The 20,261-nt window shown below is 42.4% G+C and overlaps 1 long non-coding RNA gene across 1 annotated transcript; it reads right to left on the bottom strand.

Annotated features, from left to right (window-relative positions):
• Positions 1 to 1,782: 1,782 nt before the first annotated feature.
• LOC309871691 lies at positions 1,783 to 3,664 on the bottom strand. Its single transcript, XR_014315441.1, has 3 exons — positions 3,477 to 3,664; positions 3,163 to 3,361; positions 1,783 to 1,890 (listed from the first exon to the last, which is right to left on the bottom strand). It is a non-coding gene; the product is annotated as an uncharacterized lncRNA (long non-coding RNA).
• Positions 3,665 to 20,261: the final 16,597 nt, after the last annotated feature.

The following is a 20,261-nucleotide window of genomic DNA, read 5'->3' as shown; positions in this document are numbered from 1 at the left end:
CCAAGTGGCTTATATTCACATTAATATAATTGGGCCATCTTGGGGAAAGGGACCCTAAGGAACTTTGCGTATGGCACATTGAGGAAACTCAACTGTTAGACTAACCCCTTGGAGACCACCTGCAGCAAGGATTTTCACAATCCTTTGAGGTCTGCAGTCATATTTATGTTCTGATTTAGTCTGTTAATGGCTATCAGGGCCTCAAGGTCTCCCTGCTGTGTCCGGGTTTCACCAGAATCTAGAACTCTAAAAGCCATAATGGTGAGTTCCATGAGCGCATTCATCACTGAGCTCATGAGTTTAAGTTTCAGGACCCAGAGCCTGCACAAATCCCTTCTGAGGTCCTTAACTTAATTTTGTATATGTGATTTAATGTTCTCTTCCAAAAGAGGGTCCTCTAATGGGAGGGGTTTGGTTCCCATGAAATCTGGCTCTCCCCTTAATAGACACCATGCCCCATCTGTTCTCCACTGTACCCTCAGCACCTCCACAGTGTCTGGAACTCGATAGATCCACAGCGAAGTTTGCTGAGTGACTGAGTGACCGACTCGATGAATGAACAAAGGCAATAGTGATTTATACACTTTGGAAAGCATAAAAGGCCACAATAAATTCAGGGCCATGATCTATTGTCTGCTGATTTAGATAGACAGTGAAGGCCACTGGAGTTCAAAAGAGAGATATCACTTCAGCTGTGATGGAAAGGAGATATTACAAGCCAATCATAGAATCACAGAGTTTAAAAACAGCATTAAAATGAACCACAGTATGCTATTACCTATGGGACCAACTCAGAACTTACACTCTGAGCCTCAGTCCCACCTCCACTGCTTACCAGGTGGAAATCAGCCAGCCACTCTCTAAAATGGGTGCAAAAATAGTATCGATAGCATGCGACAGTTGTGAGGTTTAGAGGCATGCCACCTGCAAAGTATAGGGCATGGGGTCCAGCATAGGGCGGAGGCTCAGTACATGTTAGCTAATAATGTTACCAATTGGTCCCAATGGGTCAGGCATCATGCTAAACGCTTTCCAGACGTTAGTGGGGAAATGCTCATTAAGTCACAGGGAAATGGGGCCATTTTCTGAGTACCCCTGCAGTTCATCAATGTGCAAGGTAATTCACCACGTTCTGCCTTTAATATTTGTTGCAATTCGGTAAGTTAGGTGCTATTCCAATTTTGTAAGTGTGAACTCGAACTGAGAGGAGTTAGTTATGCGCAAAGAGGTTAAGCGAGAGTGTGGAGACAGACCACAAGCTACAAACGCCAGGACTGATATTTCTGCCAGGTTGATTCTATCCTACCAGCTAAGCGCTCAGGGATCAGATGAAAGGGTTCAGATCCTAGCTCAGCCCTGCTTGGACCTTAGCAACTTATCTAACCTGTTAAATCTCAGTTTCCTTATCTGCAAAACAGATACCTGTGTCAAGAAGTTCTAGAAAATACTAAGAGACACGGTGCATTTGAATGATACATGAAAAATGCCCAAATCTCCTAAGTATTGCTCTTGTCCAAAAGTATGAAAAAGAAAACACTATATTTGCCCACTTTCAAATCCCAATTTAATTTTTTTTTTAAAGAGAGAATAGAGGGAGAGAGAGAAGGAAAAGCAGACTCCCCATTGGGCGGAGAGCCCAACCTGGGGCTCAATCCCAGGACCCTGAGATCATGACCTGAGTGGAAGGTAGATGTTTCACCAACTGAGTCGCCCAGTTGCCCCTCAAACCCCAATTTTTTAAAAAAGATTTTTTATTTATTTGTAGAAGAGAGAGCAAGAGAGAGCATGAGCAGGGTGAGGGGCAGAGGGAGAAGCCGACTCCTTGCTGGGCAGGGAGCCCAATGAGGTACTCGATCCTGGAACCATGGCTGATCCGCCAAGAGCCACATTCTGGGGGCAAAGTGGGAAAAGATCATGAGGACCAGGGTAAGGAGAGAGGTGAATCCCTTGAAGTTTAGAAGTACACACTCCAATTTCTCTGCCACAGAGCCACCGGTGTTCGAGGCATAAATTTTCCTCTTAACATAAGTGACCTGTGATCACATTGAGGACATGGGGCTTCCTAGGATAGCAACAGTGGCCTCCAGAAAAATGGTAGCCAAATCTTTGGTTTTGAAAGTTATTAATCTTTACACAAAATTCCTAGCAGTGGCAAGGGGAATATTAGTTTTATTTAATTTCATTCAAATTACACTACAAAAAAAATTAAGGGGAATAATTATGAAAGTAAGGTCAACTTGATTTCCTATAATAATGTTTTTTGTTACCAGGCTCATTATTGCTAATTCTTTTCATAATCTTTGCCATCCAACCTCATTTGTTTCATTTATAAGTGGCAAGAAATGCACATCACCGAACGGCGATGAAATCAAGACAGCAACATGTCACTTGGGTGATCTCTGGAGAAAGTAATTCTTGTCTCTAGTTAACCTTTTAGGGAAAAACTCAACTGCATATTCCCAATGTAGGTGTTACATTTGTCAAAGTGAAGTTTTCCTCTTCTAGATCATTCAGTCATGCATCCTGGCTTGAGACAGTAGGGCTTTTGCCAAAAGTTGAAGTTTTATCCTGCTGTTCTGAATACTTACAAACCAAATGAAAAAGCACTCAAAGAGGTTTTAAACGGGCTTTTAGCATAACCCAAAACACACATACACACACACACACACCACACATACACACATCCATGAATTTTTAAATATGCAAAAACTCCTCTCACTTAGACTACTGTTTAAAAAAAAAAAAAAAAGGATCTTGCACGTTCATTACCGAAGACACTCATAGTTGAGATTTAATGTGCCCCATTACTGTAGTTTGAACCACTTTTTGGCTTTATGAAGAATCTCAGAATTGTCAGTAAAAAATAAAATAAAATAAAATAAAATAAAATAAAATAAAATAAAATAAAAATAAAAGCTCTGATCTGTTTTAAACAACTCATATCATAAAATTGGCCTTCCACAGCTAGAAGTTTCCCCTAACCACCAACGTGTGGGCCAACGTTTGAATTATCCATACCACAGTGGCTTTAAATACTTTGAATATCTCTCGTTTTGCTGATCACTAAAGAAACATTCAAGAACAAACACACATGGTCCCTGTGATCCTAGACTCCGCAACATATAATTGCATAAACACACAAACAAATGAAAGTATAATTACCAATTATGAGAAGCACATTCAAAGCAAGGGACAGTGCCCTCGCCAGCTGACGCTGCTATCACAAACAGCCACAGACTGGGGGTCTGAAATAACAGACATTTATTTCTCACAGTTCTGAGGCTGGGAATTCAGGAGCAGGGGGACGGCATGGCAGGTTCTGGTAAGAGCCCTCTTCTTGGATTCAGATGGCTGTGTCCTCCTATGAGGGAGAGAGAGGGCTCGGTTTCTTCCTCCTTTTCTAAAGATACTAATCCTGCCAGCGCGCTCTGCCCTCATGACCTCAGCTAAACCTCACCACCTCCTCAAGGCCTCACCTCTGAAGATTGTCACTTTGGGAATGAAAGCTTCAACATATGCATTTCGAGGAGACACAGACATTCAGACTACAGCAGACAGGTTAAAGAAATAGAGAAAACTTGAGGAGTGGAGAGGCCAGTCAGATCCCCCAAGTTCTCTTGGCCCACTCATAATGCCATCGGCTGCCTGGGGGTGTGGGGTGGCAGCCCCCCTCACGCACCAAGGATTTCCTCCCTCTGGGTCCTGCCTCTCTTTGTTGTAGGGCTTTCTCTAATATGACATCATACTCAGCCCATGGCAGCACAGGCCAGAAGTGCCAGATGATTAACACCTCTGGGAGTGACCCTCAATTGGGGGACGGGGGCAGGAATTGGTGGGTAACTACAACAGCTTCCTGTCTCATTACTGGACCAATTCTGAGGAGGTCCCACACAGTCTACCAGAGACTCCCCAGTGGGACCGAGTTATCTACAGTGGTAAATTTCTTACTAACCTCACCGGTAATTGACTCTCTTATTTCTTTCCTGGGACTGATTCCTAGAGTCACCTCCCAAATGAACTACTCAGGTCTGCCTTTGGGAAACCTACATGAAGATCAGTATCTACTGTGGGAAGGTAAACTTCCACTTGGTCCCCGAAGGAGGAGAAGCAGCTCTTGCTGAGAGCACCTGGGGGGAAAGGATTTCATGGAAGAGGAAGAAACAGCATAAGCAAAGGCCCTGAGGTAGGGAGGAGCTGTACACTGGAAAGGAGCCAAGAAGGTGGTATTACAGTGAGCAGTGTGACATGGGCTGAGGCCCAGGCAGGAACCAAGGTGAACCTGGCAAGCCACAAGAAGGACTTAAGGCTGTGTTCTTAATATGTCTCCCTCTGGCAATGAAGAACCTGAGGCTTAGAGGTGTTAGAGTAAAAAAGGGAATGGTGAGTATATTTGAGCGAGAATCTAAACATGGGGAGATCTGAATACAGAGCCAATATTGTCAACCACTCTTCTACTAAACCTGATGCTAAAATAGCTTAAACCAGTGCTTTCCTCTTGGTTTATACCAGGCTGGCGACCCGGTCTCTTTACCCACCTTCTTGACAACCATCTCTGCTTAGTCCCACTACCAGTATGACAGATCATGATCTCTGTTTCTCAGAGCAGCTGGAAGAGCAGAGAACCTGCATTCCTAGCCAGTTTCTGGAACATCCTTCTGCAACATCAAGATATATAGCCTTTGTAAATCTTCAGAGACGTATTAACGTTCACCTCCATAATGCCTTAATTGTACAGAAACCATTAGACAAGAGTGTTAAGGTGACAAAGGGACCCATGCAAATGGTAAAGAAAGAGAGCAAGATGCCTAAATTAAAAGGGGTGAAGGGTCCAGGACAGTCTTTCATGGGGGAAAAGATTCATGGAGATTCGCTGTCTTAACAAGAATGGACTGCCTCATAAATTATCTCAATATGATGCCAGTAAGTCAAGGAGAACTTTTTTTAAAGTAGGAATTTGCGAAAGGTTAAATTAAAATGAAGGCTGAACAATTATTTTTGTCCTCCTGCCTAGCGGGGCTTCTGCTAATGTTTGTGTACAGAAGTGATAACGGCGGGATACTTCAAAGCCTTTTCAGGAAAATCATATCATTGGTGAGAAAGGATTTGATTTTGTAAAAAGCTTATATTGTAAGTGATATTGAAAATAAAGAGACAAGATTGCATGAGCTAAGTGCTTTATTTTTGTTAGTGCTGGTGGGGTTCCGAAGATCCTCATCAGGCCTGTAATTGGGGTTTTAAAAGTGGGAATAGAGGAGTGTTTTCCATTGTCTTTGAAGATGGCAACCCTGACCCAGCAGTGCAGGGCTGTGCCCTGTAAAATTTGTTTCCAGCAAATAAAAACGATTTTCTCCAAAGGCTCCCACTTCTCTTGGCCAGGCCACAGCATTTTCCTAGGGAGGGGCAGGTCTGAGAGCAACCTGTGGAGATGGTCCTCATGCTTTTCTTGATCCACCCCCCACAGGGGTTTTGACTAACCTTACAGAGAGGAAGGAGTTGGAGAAACCACGAAAAATAACAACATCTATTCCAGTAGATGGTGAGCAGCACCTGAGCAGAAAGCATATCTCCTATTCCTTTACATCCTGAAGGCCTCACCCACAGCCCATAGCATTTAGGAGTTGCAGGCACTGTAAATAACATGAAACCCCACTATAATTTTGAATTTGGAAAGTAATTTTCCCATGCAACTGGAAATCTAGAGGCGGGTCCATTTTGGAGTCATTAATTTCCTCCACAGCATCATCCAAGAACCCATGCAATTTCAACATGTCTTTCTCAAGAGCTAGGTCCATGGGTTAGCTTCCTTAAGGTTGTTTTTTTTTTTCTTTTTAATATTATTTATTTATTTGAGAGAGAAAGAGTGTGAGCACGAGGAAGAGGAAGGGGAAGAGAATTTCCAAAGCAGACTCTGAGCCAAACACGAGGCTCGATCCTACGACCACAAGCTCATGACCTGAGCTGAAACCAAGAGTCAGACACTTAACTGACTGAGCCACCCAGGCACCCCAGCTTCCTTAAGGTTTTAAGATGTCTCCTTTTTTTATATATATATTTTTTCCAAGAGCAAAAACAGCCTTTCTGGAAGCTTCCTAGAGATTTCATTTCATATTTCAATGCCCAAAAAGTTGCTTATGATTATGCCTTACTGAATGCACAGCCAAAGGAACAGGGCTAATATGAATGGCTCAGATGATCAAGACCCACCCCTGGGTTTGGAGATGAAGCAAACTTTCAAACTCATGGCCATTTAAAGGGGGTGGGTCGTTGGACAAAGTTAATGACTCTGTTGGGAAGAAGAAACAGAAGGTAGGGAGTAGATATTGGCAATCAACAGTCTCTGCTAAAACAAGAAATTTCAGTAGACATCTATTAAAGAAATCATGGAATGAACCAATGAGTCTCTCTCATGTCTTTCATTATTTCCTTCCTTGAGGTATGGATTTTATTGTTTCCAGTGAGTGTTAGGTCTTTTGGCCTTTCCAGCATTTCCTTTCCCTCAAGGTCCATAGACCCCATCATCAGTCTGTATGGTTTGATTGGCTTCCAAAACGTGTAGAGACACATGTCCCAAATCTGTCCCGTCAGTAACTTTCACGGCTGCTGCCATGCCGATTGGTTCACATGGAAAATTGAACCACCGAGAGTTAATTCAAAGAGAGTATGAGGAAGGTGAATGTCTCTTCCCAGTGGAATGAAGTAGGAGTTTCATGTTTCCATAATGTAATCCTGGACAGTATTTGTCTGAACTGTGGGGACACGCACGAGAGTGGATCTAACCCAGAGGAAAGCAAAACCAGGAAATGGGGACAGATTAAATCTTGATACAGCTTTGACTCCGGATCTAGGCACAAATGGAGGAGCTAAGTAAATATATCTTTCTGAATTTTTTGGTCAAATAGTCTAGTGCATTTCTTGTTTTCCTCTAAGTCAGTTTGAATTGAATTTCTGTCACTGACAACCAAAGGAGTCCCGTCTAATACATTCCTTTATCTCTACTATGTTACGAGTTTCCTAAGAACCAAGGTTCAGATATAGTCATCTCATAATTTTTAGAGTTCTGTACCATACGCCTCCATAGTCCCTACCTCGCAGAGTGTTTCCAGGGTTTTTATCATATGAGAACTCCTTTTTTTTAAAAAAAAAAAAGACTTATTTATTTATTTGCGAAAGAGCATGCAGGAGTGGGGGAAAGGGGCAGAAGTACAGGGAGAGAGAGAATCCTCAAGCAGACTCCCTACTGAGTGCAGGGTCCATCATGGGGCTCAATCTCAGGACCCCGATATCATGACCGAGCAGAAATCAAGGGTCAGACACTTAACCAACTGAACCACCTAGGTGTCCTGAAAATTCCTTTTTGATATGAAAATATTAACAGATCTCAACACAACAGATGTTTTGCATTTAAATATCTACAGAGTGAGAAAATATATAATAACACAAAGCTACTCTAATACTAGGGATACTTTGGTTACATGAATTTGTATTTTATGACTCACAAAGGCCTTTACCTACAGTTTAAAAAGAGTCGTATGTAATGTGCAAACATATTATCTATTTCCTTAGACAAATTTTAATCCACGCGTGGATTTGTGGTCTATGAATCTAATAACTGCCAAAGGAAATCCATAGACCACAAAACTCTTCCATGTCATCAAAAGTACTTGGAGAGGTGTGGATGAAATAATGCTTACACCCCCCAAAACTTAAAATGATCCATGACTCAATCATTCTGTCAAGGCTACTAAATCCATCTTCTCAGGGTTCTCTTTCGAAGGAGAAGAAAGTAATACAAAATATTAGTTAAGAGCTAGAAGACGCGGAGCTGGCAGAATTACTCAGGTGAATGTTACAGTTTGTTAATGAGAAGTCAATGCAAGTGTCCAGACTTCAGGTGCTGAGGACAGAGCCTCCAAAAAACCCTGAATTTAATAATTCCCACTGTGTGTTCTGAGAAAATGCAGCATAATAATACAGATAGCCCAGAGTAGCAAGACCTCTCAAAGATCCAGAAACCTGGGCATAAGGTCCCAAAACACTGGCTTTGTACAAACTGTCCATCTGCTCCCTGTCTTCTAACTCTTCAGAATTTATTTGCGGGGGTGTTGCTGTTGCTTCCCCTGTCCTCACCCATGCCCCCCCCCCCATTGCTCTCACTGCACAGAAGCAGGGAGATGTGGGCCCAGGGCTGTTCTCTCCTTAGTGCCAATCCCTGGTCACATGATTGGCTCAGGTCTGTTCTTAGAAGCATGAAGCTCAGGACATTTGCTCAGTGGCCCTGAGAAGTGATTCTCTCTCCCTCACTGGCTATGAATAAGGAAACAGGCAGTTCCAGTTTCCAAGGGCAACATTGAAGGAATCCAAGTTCAAGAGAAAGCCGACCTAGGTAGGAGGGCAGAAGGAAGATACTCTCAAAGAAAAGAAACTGCAGTTTTGAATTAGCTCAGCTTGAAGCCTGCACTACCTCTAAATTTTTTTGAACTACGTGAATCAATAAGTCCTCTTTTTGTTTAAGCCAGGGGTCAGCAAACTACAGTCTGTGGGTCAGATCCAGCCCAGGGAAAGTGTGTGCATGGGCTGTGAGCTAAGAATGGTTTGTAGAAATGAACATTTGCAATCACTTTGCGAATACTAACTTTGAATACCAATTGAAGAAAACATTATCCCCTGCAAAGTGAGAATTCTATTTTTCTCATTAATAGACCTGTTTTACAAACACTTGAACTAAGTATTATTACTGTATTTTCAATTTCATCAATAAAAATGTCATGGAAATTTGTTTTCTCTCTTGCGATAGAAGTTCCCACATTATGTCCTCTATCTTGCCTCTTGGCCCATGAAATCTGATATATTTGGTCTGTTCCCTTTATAGGAACAGTGTGCTGACCCTATGTGAAGCTATTACATTTCAGGATTTTTGCCATGTGCAAATAAAGCCACATTAAGTGACACACTATTGTTTTATGGACAGAGATGAAAAATGACTATTTTTGCTTCTCAAGTTTTTCCTTATGTGAAAACTCAATCAGTACAACCAAATCCACCAGCTGAAAGGGGCTCTACCCAGCCACCCCCAGTTCCCCTCATCCCTCCTTATGTAAATATTGCCTCCTATATTTTCTATCCTTTGAACCCTGACCATGGGCTTCCCTGTCCTCTCCCCTAATCCTATTGGGAAACAACCAAAAACTGAACACGGGATGATAAATGCATTGTACAACACTTATTTCACGGTTCTTAAGAACTTCACTCCCTTTTTCTATCTCAGCACCACCCAATAGTTGTGAGATATTCGTGACATGTTTTTCTTGAAATTAATGGGAACGAGGAGATTATTTTTTCTTGGAAGATAGCACTTGTTCTCAGAGCAAGTCATTACAAATCAGAAGGTGTGGGTGTGAGTCTGTATAGTATTGATTCCCACCCCCCCCCCTTTTTTGGCAAAAGAACACTAGCAGTCCTTGGAGGACAACCACAACCCACCCTCCCTCCTCACGATGCTGGGTGCAACTCCTCTGGGGCATTAGAGGGGGCGGTGCCCAGTCTAACCAAATATAGCTGTCTTTGCACAGTGATTGGCTCAAACATGGGCACATGACCCAGCCAGAGCCAATCAGATCGCATCTCAGGACTTAGCAGGTGTTACCGGACCGGAGATGCCCCCTTTTCTTCTGGGCGTTTTTCCCTGCGACTGTAAACTCCTGGAAAGTTCACTTCTCCGCAAAGGAGAGCAGGGCAGAGAGATGTAAAGAGAGAAATCAAGTGCTGGTAACAACATTTAAAGAAATAGATTCAATGGGGCCTGAAGTTAGAGCTATTAGCCTGGACTGTTCAATTACATGAGCCAATAAATTCTCTTTCTGCTTGAGCCAGTCTGAGTTGGGGCTCCTGTCGCTTGCAATGGAAATATACAACCCCTCTCTAACATAGTGGCCATCTTGGGTTGGGTTCTCCCAAAAGCAAGCCCTAAGACAAAGATATGAGTGCAGACGTCTCCTTTTGGACACACTCCCAGGAAGCACTGGTAGCCGGGAAGGAAGGAGGACGGGGAGGGAGCCCCTGGAACGGTGTATTATGCAGCCCGCGGCCCCTTCCACACCCGGGGCTCAGGCCTGCTGGGGAAGGAAGAGGGAAAAGGCAGCAAGGAAGCTGGTCTGCTTATCTGCCAGCTCACATCCATCATTGGCGGAGAAGCTGTTTTTAGGGGCACCAATGCCCCCTCCATTTCCAGCTGGCCTCTTCCATGAGCGGGCTCTCCTCCGGAGAGGAGTTGACAGGCTTGTAGGAGAACTCTGGGGCACGCACTGGAATGCTGACTGCTGAAGGGAAATGAGCGACGCACTCATCAAATCTGTCTCCCCGTGTCCCACCCCAAGCCGCAGTAATTACAGAGATGCTTTGGGGACTGCCGGTGTAGCTAGGAGTTCCCCCACCTCTGTCATTTAACTCTGGTGTAAAAATGCTGTGCAACCTCAAAGCTCAGCGACTTTGATCAACAAGGATATATTCTCTGAGGCTTCTGCAGGCTGACTGGGGTGGCTGTCATCGTGCTACAGGTCCTTGGGGCAGCGAGTGGGGGGCGCATGTGTGAAAGGGTAAAGGGGCAGCAGGTCCCCTGAGGAAGCTCTCCTCACAGCCACGGAACCCAATCCATTCTGGAGTCAGGAACTGCTTGTAATGCAAGGGTGCATGAAATATATCCCCCAGAAAGGTAATGGCACATGCACCAGACTCTAAATCAGCCATCAACGAGCTACTATCGTAGTATCTTCAATGGATTATAAAAACGATGGCTTTGAAGAATGACTTCGCCTTGCCAGAATTATGATTTGTTATTCATCTTGTGGATTTTTTAAACAGAACCTTGTACTTAGTATTCAAATTAATGACTCCAATGTATTTGCCCGGATTAAAAAAAAGAAGAAGAAGAACCATTTTGCACAATACACATAATAGTTACATTTCTATGATAAACTTACTTGGTAAAAGCTTTCTCGATTTTATCATGTAGACAAGTAGGTATCAGTAAATCAAACTCGAAAGCCAGAATGGTGGAGGTGGGGGAGAGGCTTGAGGCAAACCTTCCGTTCACTAACGACGGCAGCAGGAAAAACGAACAAGAGAAACACTACACCAATATGGAGGAAAATAAGACTATTCCCCCAAATCGCTTCCCATCAGCCATCCATTGCCATTTCCTGATTCGATTCATTAAGATCTCGGCTAGCCAGGAACATTTTTATGAAACACAGTGTTATTAGTGGGAAGAGCAAAAACTTCGCACAGAGTTCAGGTTTAAATTCCGGATCCGTCATTTTTCAACGGTGTCACCTGAAGAAAATGGACTAAAATTTCCGAAAGTTCCATTTTGTCACCACCAAAATGGGAGAAAAGGCCAGGGAGCATGAACAGGGTCCTACGTCATAAAGTTGGAAAGACAGAAAAAAGATCATACGTGTCATGCGTCCCACGTGCCAGTCCATAGGTCCATGTTGGTCTCTGGAAATGTTCTCATGGGTCCACCACAGAACGAGAGAAATACAGCGTGATAGGTTGAATTGTGTCCCTCATAAGATTATGCTGAAGGCCTAACCACAAGTATCTGTGATTGTGACCTCATTCAGAAATGAGGAATCTACCGGGATTATCAAGTTAAAATGAGGTCCTTAGGGCAGGCCCTAATGCAATATGATGGCGGCACAAGAGAAGGGAAAAACCACGTGAAGACAGAGTCAGAAAGAGAACACCTGGGACAGAGCATTCGAGGGGGTGTGGCCCTGCCCCTCTGGTTTCAGACTTCTGGACTTCAGAACCATGAGATAATTCAGTTCTATTGTTTTAAGCCACTTGGCTTGTGTTATCATCTTAGGGCAAATCCAGGAAATGAATACATACGATAAGGCTCAGTTGGTTGGGCGGCTGCCTTCAGCTCGGGTCATGATCCCAGTGTCCTGGGATCGAGTCCCACATCGGGCTCCTTGCTCCGCAGGGAACCTGCTTCTCCCTCTGACTCTGCCTTCCACTCTGTCTGCCTGTGCTCGCTCTCGCTCGCTCTCTCTCTAATAAATAAATAAATAAAATCTTTTAAAAAAAAAAAGTGAATTTTTAGTTTAATAAAGTTAAAAGAATGGCCCCTTTTAAATTGTTTTTCCATGACATTATTCGGAGTTTAGTGAAGAGTGTGGAGCCGGGGCGCCTGGGTGGCTCAGTGGGTTAAGCCGCTGCCTTCGGCTCAGGTCATGATCTCAGGGTTCTGGGATCGAGTCCCGCATCGGGCTCTCTGCTCAGCAGGGAGCCTGCTTCCCTCTCTCTCTCTCTCTCTGCCTGCCTCTCCATCTACTTGTGATCTCTCTCTGTCAAATAAATAAATAAAATCTTAAAAAAAAAAAAAAAAAAAAAGAGTGTGGAGCCGGGCGGCTCGGGGCTGATCAGGCAGTTCTCCCTGCGTCCCCTTGGCACCCCGGGGTTCATCCCTGACTGCTCGTCCTCTGGGGCCATGAGTTTACAAAATCGGCCGGAGAAAAGGAGAGAGGCAGATTGCAAAAGGCTCAGAGAGCCCCTTCTTTCTAAACTCTTAATATTTTAGAATAGTTGGTTTATGGAAAAATTGAAAAAATATTACAGAGAATTCCCATGTGCCTTGCATTGAGTTTTCTCTCTTATGAACACCTCACATTTTTATGTTACGTTTGTTATAATTAATGAACCAATACTGCTATGTTATTAGAGGCTAAAGTCTGTACTTGATTCAAATATACTTTATTTGCTACTTAATATCCTCTCTGTGTTCCGAGGCCCCATTTGGATACCGCATGACAGTTCGTCCTAATGTCTCCTTTGGATCAGCTGGAATGTGACCGTTTCTTGGACTTCCCTTGTTTTTGATGACTTTGACAATATTGAGGACCACTGGTCAACTCTATTGTAGGATGCCTCTGTATTTTTCGTTTTCAGGTAAAATGTACATGATGTAAAATTAATCAGTTACATGTACAGGTTATGAGAATTTAGTGCATTCACAAATTTGTGCAGCCTTCCTCTCGCCTCCAAAAATTTCCATCGTCCTCAAAGCCAACCCCATACCCTTTAGCTACTCCCCAGGGCTCCCTGCCCAGCCCCTGACCACATCTCTTTTCTGTTTCTATGGATTTGCCTATTGTGGGTACTTCATACAAACAGAACCCTACAATACGGGGCCCATGATGTCTGACTTCTTTCAGTTAACATGGTATTTTCATGGTTCAACCATATTGTAGTCTCTATCAGAACTCTATGTTTTTCCTATGGTTGTGTAATATTCCATGGGATGAATAACACATTTTGCCCTTATCTATTCATCCATCAGTACACATTTGGGTGTCTTCTACCTTTGGGTTATTGCAAACAAGGCCATTATGAACATTTGCATACAAGTATTTCTCTGAATACTTGTTTTCAATTTCTTAAAGTTTTGTTTGTTTGTTTTTTGTTTTAGAGAGAGAGAATACAAGCAGGGTTGGGGGGAAGGAGCAGAGGGAGAGAGAGAATCCCCAGCAGACTCCTCTATAACCAGTCACTCAGGTGCCTCCTGTTTTCGATGTTTTTGTTTGTTTGTTTGTTTGTTTGTTTGTTTTTACAGTGATACCCGGGAGTGGCATTATTAGGTCATATGGTAATTCTCTCCTCAACATGCTGGGCATCTGTCAAATTGTTTTTACATAACAGCCATACCATATTGCAGCATTGATTTAAATTAATAGTCTAGGGGCTCCTGGGTGGCTCTGTCCAACTCTTGGATCACGCTAGCAGGGTCATGAGATCAGCACACATCCTGCTTCATGCTGGACATGGAGCCTACATAGGAGTCTCTCTCTCCATCTCCCTTTGCCCCTCCCCACCCCAATCAGTCCCACTCTCTTTAAAAAAAATAATAATAATAATAATAATTTAAAAATAAAAATAGGAGTAGCTGGCCAGTTAGCTCAGTTGGTTAGAGTATGGTGCTAATAATAAAAAATAAAAATAGGGACACCTGGTAGCTTAGTCAGTTAAGCATCTGTCTTCAGCTCAGATTATGATCCCAGGGTCCTGGAGTTGAGTCCAGCATCTGACTCATTGCTAAGTGGGGAGCCTACTTCTCCCTCTTCCTCTGCCTGCCACTCTGTCTGCTTATGCACGCTCTCTCTCTCTCTGTCACATAAATAAATAAAATCTTTAAAAATAAATAAATAATAACAATATTTAATTAATAGGTTTTCTTTTTTTAGGCCATTTTTAGGTTTACAGAAAGATCGACAGGTATAGGGAATTCTCACATTCCTCTCTTTCCATGCCTATCATTTCCCTATTATTTACATCTTGAGTTAGTGCGAGGCATTTGCAGAATGGCTTTTTTGCCCCTGTACCCTTGTCAGAATTTTGTTTTTTTCAGAATGGCTTTTTAAAATGAGATATTTTTCCTACTTTTTTTGCAATGGTAAAAAGACTTTCAAATGGAATCATGATGCCGTTTGGACGGCAGGGGTACGTACGTGCGTGCATGCATGTTTAAGGATCTTACATGACAACCCAACCTAGTACACGGTGTTTGTTCTAATAGTATGTGAAAAAAATAATAATTTAAAAATCGGAGAATCACCGGTAAAGGGAAAACATGCAAACCCAAGGCTGACCACAGTACTCTACGTGGTGGCGCTGCGTTCTTTCTCTCTCTGTCACTCTTTATTTATTTATTTATTTATTTTTATTTTTTTTTATTTTTTTTTGAGAAGGAGTGAGAACAAGCTGTAGGGGAGGGAGAGGGAGAGAGAGGATCTTGGGCAGCTCCATATCCAGCACAGAGTCCAACTCAGGGCTGGATCTCATGACCCTGAGATCATGACCTGATTGGAAGTCAAGAGCTGACACTTAATGGACTGAGCCACCCAGAAGCCCCAGTGACCCGAATTCTAGGAAAACGATGGCATACATGCATGAACTGCATGTTTATTTAACATGTTCCTGTGAGCTTTGGGAAGGGAGGGAAACTATGTCCTCCAAGCCCCCGCCTCTGTTAGATTCCAAGTTCAGCCACCCCTGATAGTGCTCAGACGCCTCCTTCCCAGCACTTTCTCTTGCCTGGGGCACGTGTTGGAGTCAAAGGCAACAAGGAATTTTGAGATTTAGCAGCCCTGAGTCTGGTGAACTTCAGAGAAAGTCGATCAAGACTTATCTCTCTTGTAGGGACGGAGAGAGCCCCGTATTTTAAAATGTGCTGTCTCCACCGTGCCAGAATGTTCAGAGGACTTAAGAGATGGATGCCCGTGGAAAAGCAGGATGACCTCTTGGAATTTGTTTGCACTTTTCATAGAGGGATGAAAGCACTTAATGCTGGTACAAGTTCATTACCATTTTTCACTGAAACTCTGGCACTCTCATTTTTCTAATCTGAATCCTTCGAGAGCCAGAGGTTCATTCAGATCTCTCCCCTCCTTCTTAAAGTTCAGGGACCAGAATGAAGGTCCAACCAATTCTTCTTCACTGTGCTTCAAGAAGTATAAACTTTTGTGTTCCGGTAACTACTTTTTACACTACGGTCTCAGTCCTTCAGCAGATTAATCCCCACATACTATTCGACAGTGAAAACAGAAGTGTATATTTAAGTGGCGCAAGGTTAGATTTATTTTCTCTTGGGAAGACCCTTTGCCACAACCTAAGCTATTTTGTTATTAATTTTTTAACTTTGCTTATTATTTCTGACTTAGTATAATCCCCGTGAAAACTCAACAACCAGCCAGTCATTTTGAAAATATCTTTCAACCATTTCGTTCATGCAGTCTAAATTTCCAAGCCGGTTGAGGGTTTTCAGATAAGGCCAGTGGTCACTTAAGAGGCTAGAACTGGGGGTGCCTGGGTGGCTCAGTGGGTTAAAGCCTCTGCCTTTGGCTCAGGTCAGGATCCCAGGTCCTGGGATCGAGCCCCACACCGGGTTCTCTGCTCAGCAGGAAGCCTGCTTCCCTTCCTCTCTCTCCCCCTGCCTTTTTGCCTGCTTGTGATCTCTATCTGTCAAATAAATAAAATCTTAAAAAAAAAAAAAAAGGCTAGAACTGCAGAAATAAACTCCCTCCCTTTTGCTTTACCTGCTTCTCCTAAAGTTTTCGTTTGTTCCCACCACATAATGTCATTGTTTTAAAATTTCAGACAAGGCTAGAATCTGCCAAGACAGGCTGTGTCTCTCTTTTGACTTAAGTGTTCGACTTGTTAATTCTCTTTCTCTTTTCCTCCCCTTCCGCGGGAACAAGTATGTACCACTGCTGATAAACACAGGCGACAATGCAGGAGGCATTACCCAGGTATACCCTCTACGTATAATCCACGCACCCGCGTAACTGTTCTTTCTTTGGTTTGCTAGAGATCGGTTTTTCTGCTTATTCGTGACTCTTTTCAAAATGTGCTAAACAACCTTTTAGTTACCTTGAAATCCACTGTTATGGGTGTTTAACTGAGTGCACAAGAGAGAAAATTAAAATAATCAATGAATGTAGTTTGCTGCCTGGTCAAAGTCATCAGCATTTAATTTACTCCTTCCCTCAAGCAATTGGAGTTAGCGTCACTCTTTCCACGACTAGTTAGATGTAATGAAATTATCTTCATAACCCTTCCTCCTGGAAGCTGAGGCTGCTCGGCTCTAGAAGGATCTTTACCTTTTCATTAAAAAACAACAACAAAAAGGAAGAAAGTTTGGCTCTCAATTGATCACATTTCCTTCCACGACAAATAACTAATTTTGAAAATGTTTCCATCGTTACCTTAAACCCGGTTCCAGAATGTAAGGGGTTCTAAGTCGCAACAAAGGGAAGCATAGTTAAAGCACGAAGTGTTCATTTCCATGGCTAGGCAGGTGCCATGTCCATGTGTGCCTATGCGATGGATTCCAACTACAAGACCCGAGCCTACTTGCAGGAGGGTTTCTGAAGCTGCGGGAGCCTCTGAGCCCCTCCCACGGGGTGGGACGTGCTGGCAAGCTAATACTAGTTGGGAGCCACTCTCAACCAGTAATTAGTGGGATGTGGCAGTTAATTTTCCAGTTCCGCTGCCCCTCTCTTGCAAAAACTCTGTTCTATGCTCTCTCCGCGTTGTCCAGTGGAGGAGCGCTGGCTGCCCACAGTCATGACCTGTTCCATAGATAATCCCCCTTTATTTGTAGTCTACCATTCCCTATCTTACCTCTACACCCTCCTACCCGTAGCTTTTTTGGGATCCCTTCCTTGCCCTCGAATCTTTGTGGGAGTAGCTGCAGCTTTCAAAAACGTCCTTAGTTTGAGACTGAAAGCCATTTGCAGATTCAAGCAGAAGACTTGTTCTGATAAACAGAAAGTTTGGTTTGCTGCCCTGCGTGCTGGAGCTGCTCTCACTGCGGAGGTCGTTGTAAGGTTGACGCTCATCATCACCATTGCTATCCATGGCATCAAAATTCACCCGGTGGCACCCAAGTAACAGAAAGACATTTTTATACATCAGTTCCTAATTTTCAATTAGAAAATATAGTCCTCATATGGAGGCTTTAAATACCTTCATTCATTGAGGATGTAGAAATGACCTTTAAGTCTGATTTCTTTCTAGGTTTGGCTAACATACAATCTACTATGCATTGACCATGGGCCAGGCAGAGTGCCAGCTTCTAAGAATACCAAGAAGAAATTCTCCTTCCCTGCTCCAGTGGGAAGAGTTGTAGGTTTTAATCCAACATGACCAGGAAGGATTTTTAAATGGCTTCTATGTGAATTGGTAAATATAACCAGGAGATGGTGTGCCCTTTGATCCATTTTTCAGGCACTGAGCCTATCAAGACGTTAACCTTATCTTTAGTTTTAGGTTTTAGTTTGTTATAAACAACACTGGATCTTAGATTTTCTTTGACTAAGAAGTATATTATTCAGGAGATCTGAGAGAAGTATGTATATTAGTAGCAGTATACCAATTTTACTTTTTTTTTTAGATTTTATTTATTTATTTGACAGAGAGAGATCACAAGTAGGCAGAGAGGCAGGCAGAGAGAGAGAAAGAGAGGAGGAAGCAGGCTCCCTGCCAAGCAGAGAGCCTGATACAGGACTCGATCCCAGGACCCTGAGATCATGACCTAAGCCGAAGGCAGAGGCTTAATTCACTGAGCCACCCAGGCACCCCAATAAGAGACTAAGAGAATGTGTTTTTTGTAAATACGTAAAGAAGTATTTAGGGTTAAAGGAAGGGGTAAAGTCTGCAACTTACTATCCAACGGTTCTGGAAAACATTATATATACATATATATATGATTTATGTGTGATATATACACATATACACATATCTAGCTATACATTTGTCTAGACAGATAATAAAGAGAATATACATAGGCTGTATGTCTAGGACATATAGATGGAGATTTGGTTTCAGACACAGATATATAGACAGAGCGATATAGTAGAGAGAGCACATGAAACGAAAGAAGGAAATATAGTAAAATATTAATATTTGGAGAATCATAATAACCTATACCTAGGGATCCTTCATACTACTCTGGCTTCTTTTCTTTAAGTCAGAAGTTATATCAGAATAATTTCTTTACAAAGACACTCAGCCTTCCCTATTTCCCTTTTTAACTAGCAACTCCCGTATGTATCAGCGGCTCCCATAGTCCTGGTGACAGTTCTCAGATCTGACTCATGACCATTTAAGCTCCTCTAACTAAAGAATGTTGCAGCTTACATTTTTGTTGGAAAAGACTCCCTTTATCTTATATCTCAGAGTCCACTCAACATTGGGACTGTGGCAGGAAGTACCCAGTTCCCCAAGTGTACTAAAAGTCAATGAGTTGTATATTTAAGTAGGTGAATTTTATGGTAGGTAAATTACACCTCAATGAAGCTCTGAAAATTAAAAAAAAAAAAAAAAAAAAAAGCCCGGACACAAGGTCCCTGAGAAAGGATTATGTGTCTGACTCCCTGGTCAGCTAAGGCAAGGACTCTGCCCCTCCTCCATCCTCACCACAAAGAGAAACAGCTACTATTTAACCTGCCTTAAATTAAGATAGAAACCAGGAAAGATAGTCTCTATGAAGGGAGGTACTACTCCCTTTATATAGCCCCCCCTACTCCCCCCCACCTGGATAGGTGGTTTCTATGCTTTGCCCCAGATAATCCTCGTATCTAACCTGCAAAGCCTTAGATGCTACTCTCTCTAGCAAATATACAGATGAGAAAGTTGAGGCCCTTACAGGCCAGAGAAGAGGCCCAAGTTTACCCAGCAAGCCAGTGGCAGGGCTAAAGATTCTAATCCAGCAAGAGCGGTGCCATCATTTTACTCGCTCCGCTAAAGACACCTTCTGAGCACTCGCCCTGGATGTATTTGTAGCCTCTGCCGGATCTATAACAAGAACTTGTACATCACCTCACAACAAATCGGTAAACAGGAAAGAAATACAAGCACACTCATTTAATTGACAGAATTTAATCTATATTATAAAAGTGAACGTATATAATAGCTCTTATTGATTTAGGAGACAACCAAAAAACCTCCTGTAGGTTGAATCTTTGTGAGTTATAAAAACAAAATCCATTTACCTATCTTTGACATTCTAATAAAAAGATAAGATTATGATTCTTGAGAATTATATAGATGATAAACAAAAAAAGCTGAAAGACAGGGAAAATGCAATAAATAAAACACCACATTGCAAAAAGCCAGGACAATCAGCATGTCTAACAAGAGGTAAATAAATTATGGTATATCCATAAAATCAAATATAATGTAGCCTTGAAAAATCATGTTTTCAAAGAATACTTAATGACACAGGAAAATGTTTAGGATATAATTTAGTGAGAAAAGCAGGATATAAAACTCCGTAAAAAATATAACACCAAATTTGTCAAAAATAATTCAAGTGTATACACACATATATATATATACAAATAAATATGTATATACACATACACACACCTGTGAGTGTGACTGGAAGAAAAAATGCACCGGAAATATATTACCAGTGGTCCTCTCTGCACGGTGGGATAATTCATAAATTTTACCAATTTTATCTTTTTGCTTACACTTTTCTATATTTTATAAACAAACATGATTGAGGCTTAACATTAGATAACACTATATATGAAGAGAGAGAGAAAGAGAGAGAAATTGAGAGAGAGATTCTTAAGGAAAACACCATCATTAGAAAAACGGGCTTTCCTTCTACCCAAACTATTGCCTAACTATGGTATTGACGGCTGTTACATGTGACACTTTATGTGGAGAACTGATGTCTAACTTCTAGAATG

This window comes from Mustela nivalis (assembly GCF_964662115.1).
Source record: "Mustela nivalis genome assembly, chromosome: 8".
Lineage (NCBI taxonomy): Eukaryota > Metazoa > Chordata > Mammalia > Carnivora > Mustelidae > Mustela > Mustela nivalis.
This window is presented reverse-complemented; position numbering and strand designations above follow the sequence as displayed.